General features: G+C 41.1%; 1 pseudogene; it reads left to right on the top strand.

Annotated features, from left to right (window-relative positions):
- The first annotated feature begins 10,854 nt into the window (after positions 1 to 10,854).
- Positions 10,855 to 12,486, top strand: LOC102868961 (annotated as a pseudogene).
- Positions 12,487 to 13,757: the final 1,271 nt, after the last annotated feature.

The following is a 13,757-nucleotide window of genomic DNA, read 5'->3' as shown; positions in this document are numbered from 1 at the left end:
AGCACGTAATTGTGAAGACTATAGCCCGGATCAGGCACACCTTAGTCTCCAGCCTGACATCGTTGCTCTTCAGTACTCTTGAGAGGTCCCTCACAGCTAACTTTCCCAATGCAATTCATCTCCTGATTTCCTGGCTGCTGTTACCAAGAGTGTTGACTGTGGAGCCAAGTAAACTAAAACTGTTAACTATCTCAATTTCTTCACCTTATTTTGCTAGTTCACCAGTGAGCGGAGCCTGCCGGTCAACATGAACAGGGTTGGGATGACGAGGAGCACGCATTAAGGAAATATAATACACAAGAGAAAGAGTTAAGAGAGGCATATAGAAAAATTTCTGTAGCACTGAGTTTATTTTTTCTAGCCTTTTTACACTCATTTTGCAGTGAACAGAACAATAACTCCACCTTAAGGCTGACAGTACATTCAAATTTACAAGCTACCTGCTAGCAAGGCTGTTTGCTCTTCTTATCAAACAGTAGGCAAGACCATTAGCATTTGAGTATAAACAGAGTCTTTAGGGAGGGACTTCCCTGCTTAGTCCTAGGGTTCAAGGAATGGTTAAATTTGTCTCTGTTTCCCTTCCAACATCAAACCATAATGATGAACAATTCTGCGCTTTTGAACCTGGCACAAAATGGAGATTTGCAGGATATGGATGCTGTGTGGTTCACTACAGCCCAGTGGTGAGAATCTTCATTTTCTTGATGTTGAGCTTCAATCCATATAGGAGGCAGCAGCCCTTCACCTTCTGCAGCAAGCGCTTCAGGTCCTCCTCAGTTTCAGAAGCAGGGTGTGTCATCCGCATAAGGTTGGTTGTTGATGACGACTCTTCCACCAGTCCTGATGCCACATTCATCCTCATAACAGCCCAGCATCTCAGATGATCTGTTCTGCATACAGATTGAAAAGGTATGGAGACAAAATACATCCCTGACAGACCCCTTCTTGATTTTGAACCATGTAGTGTCTCCTTGCTCTGTTCTGATGACTGCCTCTTGGTCCAAATATAGGTTTCACATTAGCACAATCAAATGTTCTGGGATTCCCATTCTTCTCAGAGTCAGCCATAGCTTGTTGTGATCCACACAGTCAAAAGCCTTTGCATAGTCAATGAAGCACAGATGGACATTCTTCTGGTATTCTCTGCTTTCTGCCAAAAATCCATCTTACATTAGCTATAATATCCCTAGTACCACAACCTCTTCTAAATCCAGGCTGCACATCTGGCAGTTCTCTGTTGACATATTGTTCCAAACATTTTTGGGTAATTTTCAGCAGAATCTTACTTGCATGCAATATTGATGATATTGTTTGATAATTTCCACAGTCTGTTGGGTCACCTATTTTTGGAATGTGAACAAATATAGATCTTTTCCAGTCAGTTGACCAGGTGGCTGTCCTTCAGATTTCTTGGCACAACTTAGTGAGCACATCTAGGGCAGCATCTGTTTGTTGAAATATGTCAATTGGTATGCTGTCAACTCCTGGAGCCTTGTTTTTTGCCATTTCCTTCAGAGCAACTCGTACTTCCTCCTTCATCACCATAGGCTCTTGCTCATATGGTATTTCATGAAATTCTTCTGCATCAGCCAATTCCTTCTGATACAGTGACTCTGTGTACTTCTTCAATCTACTTTTTATACTTCCTGGATCATTTAACATTCTACGCAATGTATCCTTAAGTATTGCCAACTATGGCTTGAATTTGGCAAGTAATTGAAGAGACCATGGCCTCAATCAGGCACACCTTATTCCTCAGTCACCTAACTCGCTGTCATCTAGCAAAAACAGTTGCACAGTAGATCTTATTCTTCTCTTCACATTATAATGATCTAAAGATCTTTCACACATTTCTTTGCACACACCTATTCCATATCATTTAAATTAAAATGAAATTAGATTTCTAGGGGTGGGAGCCAAACATCAGTATTCTTAAAAATTCTTAAGTTCTCCTACTCAACAGTATCAACAATTAACACCCTTGGCACCAACAGTCAGGGAATCAAAAGAGGACTTTCATTGTGAAAGTCTGCTGTTAGAGACCTCTCCAGAGTACTGAAGAGCAGTAATGTCCATCTGGAGACCAAGATACACCTGATCCAAGCCATGGCCTTCACAATTACTTGCTATGCATCTTATAGCTGGACAATAACTAAGGTCGACTGAAGAAGGATCAATGGCTTTGAGTTGTAGTGCTGGAAAAGAATATTGAAACATACTGTAGAGTGTGAGGAGAACAAGCAGTTTGCCCTAGGGAGTGTGAAGCTAGGCTGGAGGCCAGGATTTTGAGGCTCCATTTCACGTACTTTGAGCAGGTAGCCAGGAGGGACCAGTCCTTAGAGATATAATGCTTGGAAGGGTGGAGGGACAATGCAGGAGAGGAAGACCCAGGATGAGATGGATTAAATTAGTGACTGGAGAAATGGGATTAGGTCTATCGGAGACATAGAGATTGACTCAGGAGAGGGCAAGTTTCAGAGATAATGTGCTCTGAAATAGAGTTGCTATGAGTCACAGACAATTCAATGACATAAATAAGTACAACAACAGTGCAGCGAATTGACAGAGGAGTGCTGTATAACTTAGAAGAATGTTCCTCCAAAATAAATAACACTAGACCCTTGGGTGCAACCGACTTTTAAATGCAAGGGCCTTCCATATATACGGGCAAATGGCCTGAAGCCTTTCTATAAATATCATCATTTCTCCAAGGTAATAGTGTATCTAGAGGCATGTGGTTTAAGAAGTGGATGCCACTCCTGCTTTCAAACCTGAATCATTCTGAGAGCTCCACCAAATACTGTCCACATTGGAGAGCCATTTTGGTATTTGGCATACCTATGGCAGTTGATTATGGTAGTGGGCGCCAATTCCTTTTTCTGTCTCTTAAGCTATTGATATTCTGACCAAAACTCCTTGAAACTAAGGTGGATAGAAACAAACGAGATTTTTTTCTCAAAAAAGTTGAATTGAGCTTAACAGTGATTTACAGTGAATGAGAAAGTTATGTTTATAATAGAGCAATAAGTGTCTGCACTGGAATTCTAGAATAATGGGTTCTAACCTCTCTTGGGTTCTGGTTTTCATCATTCTATTGTTTTTCATAATATGCAAACAATATACTGTCTCTAAATTTCTTCTTGTTGCTTTAGCTAGTTTGAAGTGATTTTCAAACCATCCCAAAGATTCTTAGCTTACAAGCAGTTAGAGATTCTCTTGAGTATCCCTTCCATCTTTTAGATTAGTGAACTGAGACTTCAACAGTCTTAGTCAATTGCACAAAGTTAAAACCTATCTGAAAAACACATCTTAGTCTAGACGCTTGTTAGAACACCCATGATACATTTTCAAACTAATATCTTTATGTAGTTAAAGAAAAAGAAAACAAAATTGTTTTCTGAAAGAATCTAAAAATAAGGAACTGGAGCCATTAAATGACTTAATACCACTTAGAAAGAAAATAACATTAATTAGATACTGACAATGTGTTATTTGTGTTATGTATGAATGCTGAAAATATAACTGAGACATTAACTTCTGCAGTTTAGGATACTGAAGAACACAGCATTAGTCTATTAGTAGTGTTCCTGCTGCTAAGTGCTGAGAAAGATGCCATTTGATTCCAGCTCTTTTTGATGCCAGTGTTTGTGTTCCAGCTCTGCTGCCTGTTAAGTGAACAGAATCTTCAACAACTAAAGCTGAAGGAATTTTAATTTATTTGTTAAATAAATCTGTGTACTTGATAAACAAAGTTTATTGACTAATGTGTTTTTTAAAACTTAGCTCAAAGTGTCTGTAGATTCTGTCCAATAATGTCTGACAGTTATCATTGATAGAAATGCCTTCTTTATTAAATAAGAAGATATTTAAAATGACAAAACTATAATGATTTGCTGAAGAGCTGAGCACTTAGTGGAAATTGAAAAAGTAAAAATTCTTTTTAAGAGGATTCTGAATAGAAAATCTAACTCAAGAACTAGTGAAATACTTTTTTGCTTTTTATTCTTAGAGCACCTTTTATATTCTTATTTTTCACTTTATGTTATATATTTTTCCACTGTTGAACTAAAATTCCCTCACTTAAAATTGTTATTGGTGCTTTTTTTTAAAGTGAGATTTTAATGAAAGTTTAGAGAGGGCTTGGGCTTCCATTCATTCCTTGTTGCACATTTTTCTCCCTGCCCCCTCCCTCCAGTTTGCTTTTCTCTTTGGAATTAAAGCGTTCAGATCTTTCATTCATAGGGTTGCTATGAGTCATCTATGACTCAATGGCACTTAAACACCACCACCACATTATTACACAGTCCTCCACCCCCACCCTGCAGTACACTTTACTATGCAGCTTTTATTCTGTACTCATGTCATGTCAATGATATCTAATCATATATTCCTTTTATACAGTTCTCTCCCTCATCTGTTTCAATACCATGTACATTATTTATCCCCTCTTTTCTTAGTTTACTCCCAACCCCTATGTCAGTCCCGTTTTATAGCAGTGGTATTATGCAATATTTGTCCTTTTGTGACTGAGATCTTTCATCCAAAATAATGTCCTCCAGAGTCACCCATTTTATATAATATTTCATGAGTTCCTTGTTTTTCAGTGCTGCATAATATTCCATTGTGTGAATATACCACAGCTTCTCTATCCATTTCTTTGTTCATGGGCTCTTGGGTTGTTTCCAACTCTTTGCTATTGTGAACAAAGCGGCAATAAACATGGTGTGCATATATCTGCTTGGGTGACAGTTCTGGTTTCTTTAGGGTATATTCCCAGTGGTGGAATTGCTGGGTCAAATGGTATTTCTATTTCCAACTTTTTGAGAAATCACTATATTTCCTTCAATAGTGGTTACACTATTTTATACTCCCACTAACCATGAACATTTAATAGTGCTAATGCGAAACCTATACTTGGACCAAGAGGCAGTTGTCAGAACAGAGCAGGGTAACACTGCATGGTTCAAAATTGGGAAGGGTGTACGCCAGGGATGCATCCTGTCTCCATACCTTTTCAACCTGTATGCAGAGCAGATTATCCGGTAGGCTGGGCTCTATGAAGAGAATTGTGGCATCAGGATTGGTGGAAGATCTTTTAATAATCTGCGTTATGCGGATGACACAACCCTGCTTGCTGAAACTGAGGAGGACCTCATGCATTTGCTGCAGAGGGTCAAGGACTGCAGCCTTCAGTATGGACTAAGGCTCAATGTCAAGAAGACAAAGATTCTCATCACTGGACCAATTGGTAGCATCAGGATGGATGGCGAAGAGATTGAGATTGTTCACAGCTTCAGTTTGCTCGTCTCCACAGTCAACACTCTTGGCACCAGCAGCCAGGAAATTAAAAAATGTATTGCGATGGGAAAGTCTGCTGTTAGGGACCTCTCTAAAGTACTCAAGAGCAACAATGTTTCTCTGGAGACTAAGGTATGCCTGATACAGGCCATGGTCTTTGCAATCACTTGTTATGCATCAGAGAGTTGGACAATGACTAGGGAGGACAGAAGGAGAATTGATGCCTTTGAGCTGTGGTGCTGGAGAAGAGTATTGAATATACCATGGACTGTCAAGAAAACAAACAGTTTCAACCAAGCAACTCCTTGGAGGCAAGTATTCTGGGGCTTTGTCTGACATACTTTGGGCATGTTGCCAGGAGGGACAGGTCCTTGGAGAGGGACATCATGCTTGGGAGGGTGGAGGGACGGCGCAGGAGGGGAAGACCCTCTATGAGATGGATTGATTCGGTGACTGGGGTAATAGGGATGGGTGTGTCAGACGCCGTGCGGTTCGCACAGGATAGAGCAGGGTTTAGGGCTGTTGTACATAGGGTCGCTATGAGTCACAAATGACTCAACGGCACATAACAACAACAACCATGAATAAGTGTTCCAGTTTCTCCACAACTTCGCCAGCATTTGTTACTGCTCTGTTGAATTTTGCTACTGGGGTGAGATGATATCTCATAGTTATTTCAATTTGCATTTATCTTAGAGCTAAGGATTTTGAACATTTCTTCTTCTATTTTGTGTTTCTGAGTCAAAAATAACTCATAATTGACCCTCTACTCATTTTCAGAGGCAGTTAATCACATAGGAGGAGGAGATTGCTCATCATTCTTCCTTAGAGCAGCTGGTGGAGTCAAACTAATCCTTACCAAGTAGGCCACCAGCACTGTTTGTATCTTAATGGTTTGAAACCTGTCTCCTATGTTACCTCCTTGACTAATGTCCATATAGATACATTATTGAGAACTCTAGTGAATATGTTTTCCAAATAACATTGAAGTCAATATGTTTCTGGTATTCTCTGCTTTCGTCCAAAATCCATTTAAAATAAGAACAGGCCATTATTCCGGTAAGTACAAATTGAAGTTGGAGAAAATGAAAACAAGTACACAAGAACCAAAATATGACTTGGATCTATCCTATCTAAATTTACCTATCACCTCAAAAACTGATTTCAGGCATTGAAAACTAACAATCAAAGTTCAGATGAGTTATGGGATGACATCAAAGACATCATAACAAAAGGCCATTATGAAGATAGAAGATTAAGAAGAGAAAAAAGTGGATTACAGAAGATATTCTGAAAATTGCACAAGAGTGTCAAGAAGCCAAAACAAAGGGAAGGGATGCTGAAGTAAAAAAGATGAAGAGAAGCTTTTAAAAGGCAGTCCAAGAAGTCAAAGTTAAGTATTATAATGAAATGTGCAAGGAGCTGGAGTATAAAATAGGAAGAATTTGATGGCATTTTTCAAGTTGAAAAGCTGAAAAACAAATTCAAGTGTCAGGTTAATATTACTGAGAGATCTGATGGAAAAAATTTTGTATGATCCAGGAAGAATGAAAAGATGATTGAGGGAGTTGATGGATATTGAAATATTTCTGTAAGTAGCATATGATCAAGAGCTTATAGTAATGTAGGGAGAAGTTCTTATTTCACTGAAGGCCTTGGAGAAAAAAAAGTAGGGCCCTAGAAATTGATGGTGTATCACTTGACATATTTCAACTAACAGATGCAACCCTAGATGTCCTCATTAGTCTGTGCCAGAAAATTTGGAAGAGAGCTACATGACCAACTGACAGGAAGAGATCCATATTTGTTGCTGTTCTCACGAAAGGTGATTCCATAGCATGTGGAAGGTACCAAACTATATTATTAATATCACATGCAAGTAAAATATTACTGAAGCTATTAAAAAATTGCCAGAACATTGATACTTCACAGAGGTTCAAGCTGCATTTAGAAGAGACTATGGCACTAGGGATATCATTGCTGTTATTAATCGATCTTGTTTGAAAGCAGAGAGTATAAAAAGAATGTAAAAAGAGCAAGGGCCTTGTGGAGAAGGTAATTTACTGGAGTCTGACCTTTACTGACTTCACAAAGGGGAACTGTCTCCATCAAAAGCATCAATAAACAAAACCAGTTTTCATGAGATCAGACATGTTCCCCACACCCCCTTACTTCTTTTTACTAACATTGGCACCAATCTTACTGCTTTACTGGGTCCAAAATCTGATATGATAGCTTATAGACCACATAGAATAATATTGGGGAATTAAAAAGGTTATAATCCAAGTAAGTAGCAGAGTACAGTAAGAATGGCTTCTGAAATGTGCTCACAGGAATCTCAGTCTTGAGCCTCATAGCTTAAGGCTAGTGTTACAAAGTACTCAGTCCTGCAAATTATGGCTCCTGTGGTGTCAGCAATCCTAAAAATTGGCTTATCTATCCATTGTATTAGTTCCCACTGAGGGTTCATAGTCTCTACCCACCTTCACTATGGACACATGGTCTTGTAAATCAACAACTGTGGGACCAATATAAGAGAGACAGAGCTTTCCACACTGTGAGGTACCCCGGTAATGGTGGTGGAAAGAGGGTTGTGACTGTGGCACTGTTGTGAAGAAACTGTGACACTGCTGTGAAGAGACTCTGGTACTTCTGTGAAGAGACTGTGGCAAGGTATAACCAGAGGATTCATACATTTATGCTATTGTTAAAAATTTTCCTTGCTGGATTATTGAAGAAAAAGCTGACATATAACTGTTCTTAAAAAAAGTTTGCTGGATGATTGAGAAAATCAGAGGTTTCTTGTATTTGTGCTACTGAACTAAACCCAGACTGCACTAATTGGAAAATTATGCCTTGTTAATCTGGCTTGGCATTATTACACTGAACTTGGGCTTGCATTGTGTGATGTTCTTTGCCTCCCCCAATCTCAAACTATTTACCTAATAAACATCATAACTATAAGTCAAGTGTGTGAGTCAACAACAAATTTGAGCCCAATGATTGGTAGAAAAAGTGCAGAAGCATGTGGGGTGGCATGTCTGAACATGTAGCAAATTGTATGGTACTGTGAATATTATTGGTGGGAATAGTTCCTCTTTCTTTTTTTACCAATTTTTCTTTTTAAACTGTTTTCTTTTAATTTTATTTTATTAATTTTAATGAACATTTACAGAGATTTTGGATTTTCATTCATTCATTGTTGCACTTTTTTCTTTATCCCCCTCCCCACAGTTCGCTCCTCTCTTGAAAAGCAAAAGATAAACTTCTTCATTGGTATACAACTCCCCAGACCCTGCCCCCGTCCTCACCCCAAAGGCACTCCACTATGCGATAGTTCCTTTTTCTGAAGTGGGTATAAGTCAGATTCGGCCACTCTCACATCGCACTGACTACTTCTATACCTTCACACTCCCAGTTGTCGGACGCACTTGGGCAAAGTCTTTCAGCTTTAGTTTGAATGGTGTAGCACTTCCAAGATCACACCTTACATCAAGTTTGTAGTTTGGCTATGACTGCTGCTGCAGTAGGTGTAGCTGGAGCAAGAATTTGTGGGGCCAAAGGAGGTATTATATTCTACTTCTTTTTCATTTTCTCCTCTTTGCTAGCTAAGAAGGTCTAAGGTCTCTTGCTGCTGGCTTGCTCAATTTAACGGTGAGACTAGCCAATCCCTGTTTTAATAGGCTAACACATTCCATTCACATAGTTAACTAATGCTTAGGAAAGTCATATTGAAAGATAAATTCTGTAATGTTGATCTGTGTTTTATTGACTATGCAAAAGCATTTGACTGTGTAAATCATAATAAACTATAGCTAACATTGAGAAGAATGAGAACCTCTAATACTTAATTATATTTATAAGAAATTTATACCTAGACCAAGAATCCATTGTCCAAACAAATTGAGAGGACCCTGCAAAGGAATTGATTTACTCTATGTTCACAATGCCCATTTCATTGATCACTAAATTTTCATTCCAAGGACAACTCCAATCCAAGTTCAGAAAATTCAGTAATTTATGTTTCTGGTCCATTTGTGTTAAGATTCTTTTTCAATTATTAAAAAAAATACCAGTTTTAAAAACAAAATAGCTATTAAGATTCTTCTTTTATCCCCTATTGATATTCCAGCAGTCTTATAAGATCTGTTTTAACCAAAAATTGTTCAAGTGCATGCTATCTTGGGTTGACTTGCAGGCAAATAGATCACCAAACTTTAGATATCTTTGATGCAAGAAATACAAAATAGAATGATTTGTATGTAGCAGTAAACTATAACCCCAATAGCAAAAAACAAGAATATTCTTACTATGAGAGTTCTCAGTCAATTAAGATTGTTGTTGTTTACCACTGAGTCAGAACTGACCTATAGCTGACCCTCCAGTGGATTTTCAGAGGCAATTAATTAATTGAACAGTAATTGCCTGCCTTTCTCCCTTGGAGCAGCTTGTAGATTTGAACATGGTACCTTTGGGATTACAGCACAGGTTTTTATCATTAGGCACCAGAGCACCCAAATTGAAGTTAGAAAACCACAAGAACCACTTTTGGGTGTTTTTAAATTTTCCCAATCATTAATGATCAAATATCTCTCAGTAACTTTCAGTCTTTTGAGATTTTTTTTGAACTCTTTAATCAATTGTTCACATGATTAACTTTTTATGCTTTATTTTTAACCCTTTAGCCAATGATTTAAATGATTAATTTTCCCCTGTGTGCATACTCTCATGAATCAGTTATGATACTATCATGAATAATCCAAGGTGGTACTGTTAAATCTCAATTTAAGATCAAAAGATGCAAAAGGCTATTATCTCATAGCCTAAAAAATAAAATATATCTTTAAGTAAAAGTTTTTAATTAAGCCACTGACATTGCTTGAAAGGAAAAGGGGAAATCACTTTTTAGAATGTGAGAGACCATCACTCAGTTGATTACAAATTTCTCTCCTGGGTGAGAAAAATCATCGACCTCTGAAAGAAGCATATGTTAAATTAATTAATGTAGGAAAAGCATATATAGACTTTTTAACGACTTGGGGGAAGATGAGGCGATCTTCTAGAGTTATCTCCTTGCCTTCTACATATACTAATAAAATGTGTGTTGATGTAAAAAAAAAACACAAACATCCAAAACAACCAAAACCAACAACTCCTTCAAAAACGGTATCAGTCTTGTTATTCCACCATAAACTAGATAAATATTACAGTAGGCTTCACAAAAGGTAAGACTAATAAGATCATTTCTGAGATCTTATAATTGAGGAAAAGAAGCCACATTGTTACACATAATAACTATAAGTAATGTTGTTAACATAAATAACTGTAAGTAATGTTACTTTCAAGAATAAGAAAAACCCAGTCAGGCAGCACGCAGGCAGAGGCAAAAAGATGCCGGAGCCGGCGGAGGGCGGCTGAGCAAAACTGGAGCTGGAGCTGGACTGCAGGAGCTGGGCCAGGTCTGGATGGGGCGAGATGCCCTATAAAGTGAAAAAAGAAGGACCTCCCCCCTCCCCCCTCAGTCCCAGCCCCAGCCCGTCCCAGCCACTGTCATCCAACAAGCATCCCAGAAATAGCACTCCATCCTCCACGCAGCTCAGCAAAATCAAGTATTCAGGAAGGCCCCAGATTGTCAAGAAGGACCAAGGACAGAGCTCCTCCGGCTTCAACCTCAGCAAAAACCTGGAGGTGCAGAAGCTTCCTGCTCTGAAAGCCTCTCCAACCCAGGAGGGGAGGAGCTGTTTATCCAGAAGCTATGCCAGGCTGTGTTCTCTTTGACTTTGTGTCATATCCGCTCAGTGACCTCAAATTCAAGAAGGTGAAGCGGGCAGGACTCAACGAGATGGTGGAGTACATCGCCCACAGCCGTGATGTTGTCACCGAGGCCATTTATCCTGAGGCTGTCACCATGTGTTCAGTGAATCTCTTCTGGACGTTGCTGCCTTCATCAAATCCCACCGGGGCAGAGTTGACCCAGAAGAGGACGAACCCACTCTGGAAGCAGCTGGGTTCCACCACCAGCTTGTATATGACTTTTTATGTTTTCTTAAGTCTCCTGATTTCCAGCCAAATACAGTCAAGAAGTACATTGACCATAAGTTTGTTCTGGCTCTCCTAGACCTCTTTGATAGTGAACACCCTGTGAACCGGTCTTCCTCAAGACTGTCTTGTATCAAATCTATGGCAAATTTCTGAGGCTCCGGGCCTATATCCGCAGGCAGATTAATCACATCTTCTACAGGTTCATCTATGAGATGGAGCATCACAACGGGGTTGCTGAACTTCTGGAAATCTTGGGGAACATCTTCAATGGCTTTGCCCTGCCACTTAAGGAAGAGCACAAGATGTTCCTTATCTGAGTCCTGCTTCCCCTTCACAATGTCAGGTCCCTGAGTGTCTACCATCCTCAGTTGGTATATTACGTGTTACAATTCTTGGAGAAAGAGAGCAGGCTGATGGAGCTGGTGATTGTGGGACTTCTCAAGTTTGGGGCTGAGACTCACAGCCCCAAGGGGGTGATGTTCCTGAATGAACTAGAGGAGATTCTGGACGGCATTGAGCCCTCTGAGTTCAGCAAGGTGATGGAACCGCTCTTCCGCCAACTTGCTAAGTGTGTGCCAGCCCTCATTTCCAGGTGGCAGAGTGTACCCTCTGTTTCTGGAACAATGAGTATATCATGAGCATAATGTGACAATGCTGCCCGGGTCCTTCCCATCATGTTCCCTGCATTCTACAGGAACTCCAAAAGCCACTGGAGTAAGACTATCCAAGGACTGATTTATAATGCCCTTAACCTATTTATGGAGATGAATCAGAAGCTTTTCGATGACTGCACACAGCAGTACAAGGCAGAGAAGCAGAAGGGTCTATTCCGAATAAAGGAGAGAGATGAGATGTGGCTACAGATTGAGGAGCTAGCTCAGCTTAATCCCCAGGACCCCATGTTCTGAGCTCCGCAGCCACTCCCGCTGTGTACACGATGGAGATAGAGACTACCACCACAGAAGACATCCAGCTTCTGAAAAGGACAGTGGAGACAGAGGCCGTGCAGATGCTGAAAGATACCAGGAAGGAGAAAGTGCTGCTTCAATGAAGTCTAAGCAGTCCCAGGACTTGTACACCATCAAGGCAGGGGAGGCGCACAAGTGAGCTGAAGAGTTTCCATCTGCAAATCAGGAGGCTTTCTGACCCTCCTTACCAACCCAGCACAGGGCCACACCTCACAGCCCAGCACAGGGCTACACCTCACAGCCTACCACAAGGCCACACCTCACAGCCCACCACAGGGCCACAGCCCACAGCCCACAGCCTACCACAGGGCCACACCTCACAGCCTACCACAGGGCCACAGCCCACAGCCCACCACAGGGCCACACCTCACAGTCCACCACAGGGCCACAGCCCACAGCCCTGGAATGCTGCTCAGCCCTCCACTCTATGCTCCCTATTGGCTGATTTGGGGCAAGACAGTGCCTCTTTAGGGAGAGGGATGCAGGCACTTAAAGGAAGGCCACCTACAGTGTGTCTCCTCCCTTAAAATGTGTCCATGCCTCCCTGTGGCTAGTGCAGAATAGGCTGGGCTCTGCCTAGCCTGCTCCTGTTGCTCATCCCACCGCTATCTGAGGCTGCTCTGAGAAACATACACAGAAATCCATGTGCCCCTCTCTCCCTTCATCTTCCTTTGAGCTCCAGGTGTCTGTCCTCTCCCTCCCCTACAGAGGCATGCAGGGAACAGCAGGAAATTCTCACCAAAGTTATGTCAGACCCTGCTGGCTCCTGGAGAGAGTGACAGGATGGGAGTCCAGCCTCAAGAGCACAACCCACCCCTAGCCCCAGCAGCGTGCAAGCTGATGGGGATGCATTACTTTTTCTTCCCGCAATGCTGTGGGAAAGTCATAGGAAAATAAAGGCCATGGACAGTAGGTGACTAACACATGTCCAAAGAGACAGAGGGGGGCAGGAATGAGCAAAAACCACTCTACCTTCTGCCCCCTCTTTGGTAAGCAGTGGTCTCAGGATCACAGACATAGATGGAATGACCTTGGGGCTGACTGCTTTCCAGTGCTTTGGAAAAGAAGCTGGAAGGGAGCAGTGCCCCAAGAATGGCTCCAAACATCTATTCATTTCCTTATTTGTGCTAATGCTGAGCAAGACCTCACTTGCCCCTCGCAGGCACCTTGGAGGAGTGAGGGGCTGAAGACGGCTGGACCCAGGTACCTGGGCACAGGCAAAGCGCCTTTTGGCTGTGTACATAGGGTGCTTTATTCCCCACAGAGCGATACATGCTGTGGTGGGTTGGGCTTGGGCCAATGTCCCCATATGTACAGAACTGAATAAAGTGGGTCTCAGAAAAAAACAAAACAAAACACAAAAAACCTCCTAAACAACAAACATTTAAATGCATTGAAGAAACTCATAGTAGACTCTCCAGTGAGTTGAGGCTGTAAATCACCATTTTA

Source organism: Elephantulus edwardii, unplaced genomic scaffold, assembly GCF_000299155.1.
Source record: "Elephantulus edwardii isolate Elephantulus edwardi_28Jun2011 unplaced genomic scaffold, EleEdw1.0 scaffold00128, whole genome shotgun sequence".
Taxonomy (NCBI): domain Eukaryota; kingdom Metazoa; phylum Chordata; class Mammalia; order Macroscelidea; family Macroscelididae; genus Elephantulus; species Elephantulus edwardii.
The sequence above is the reverse complement of the archived record's forward strand: the minus strand, read 5'-3'. Positions and strand labels throughout refer to the sequence as shown.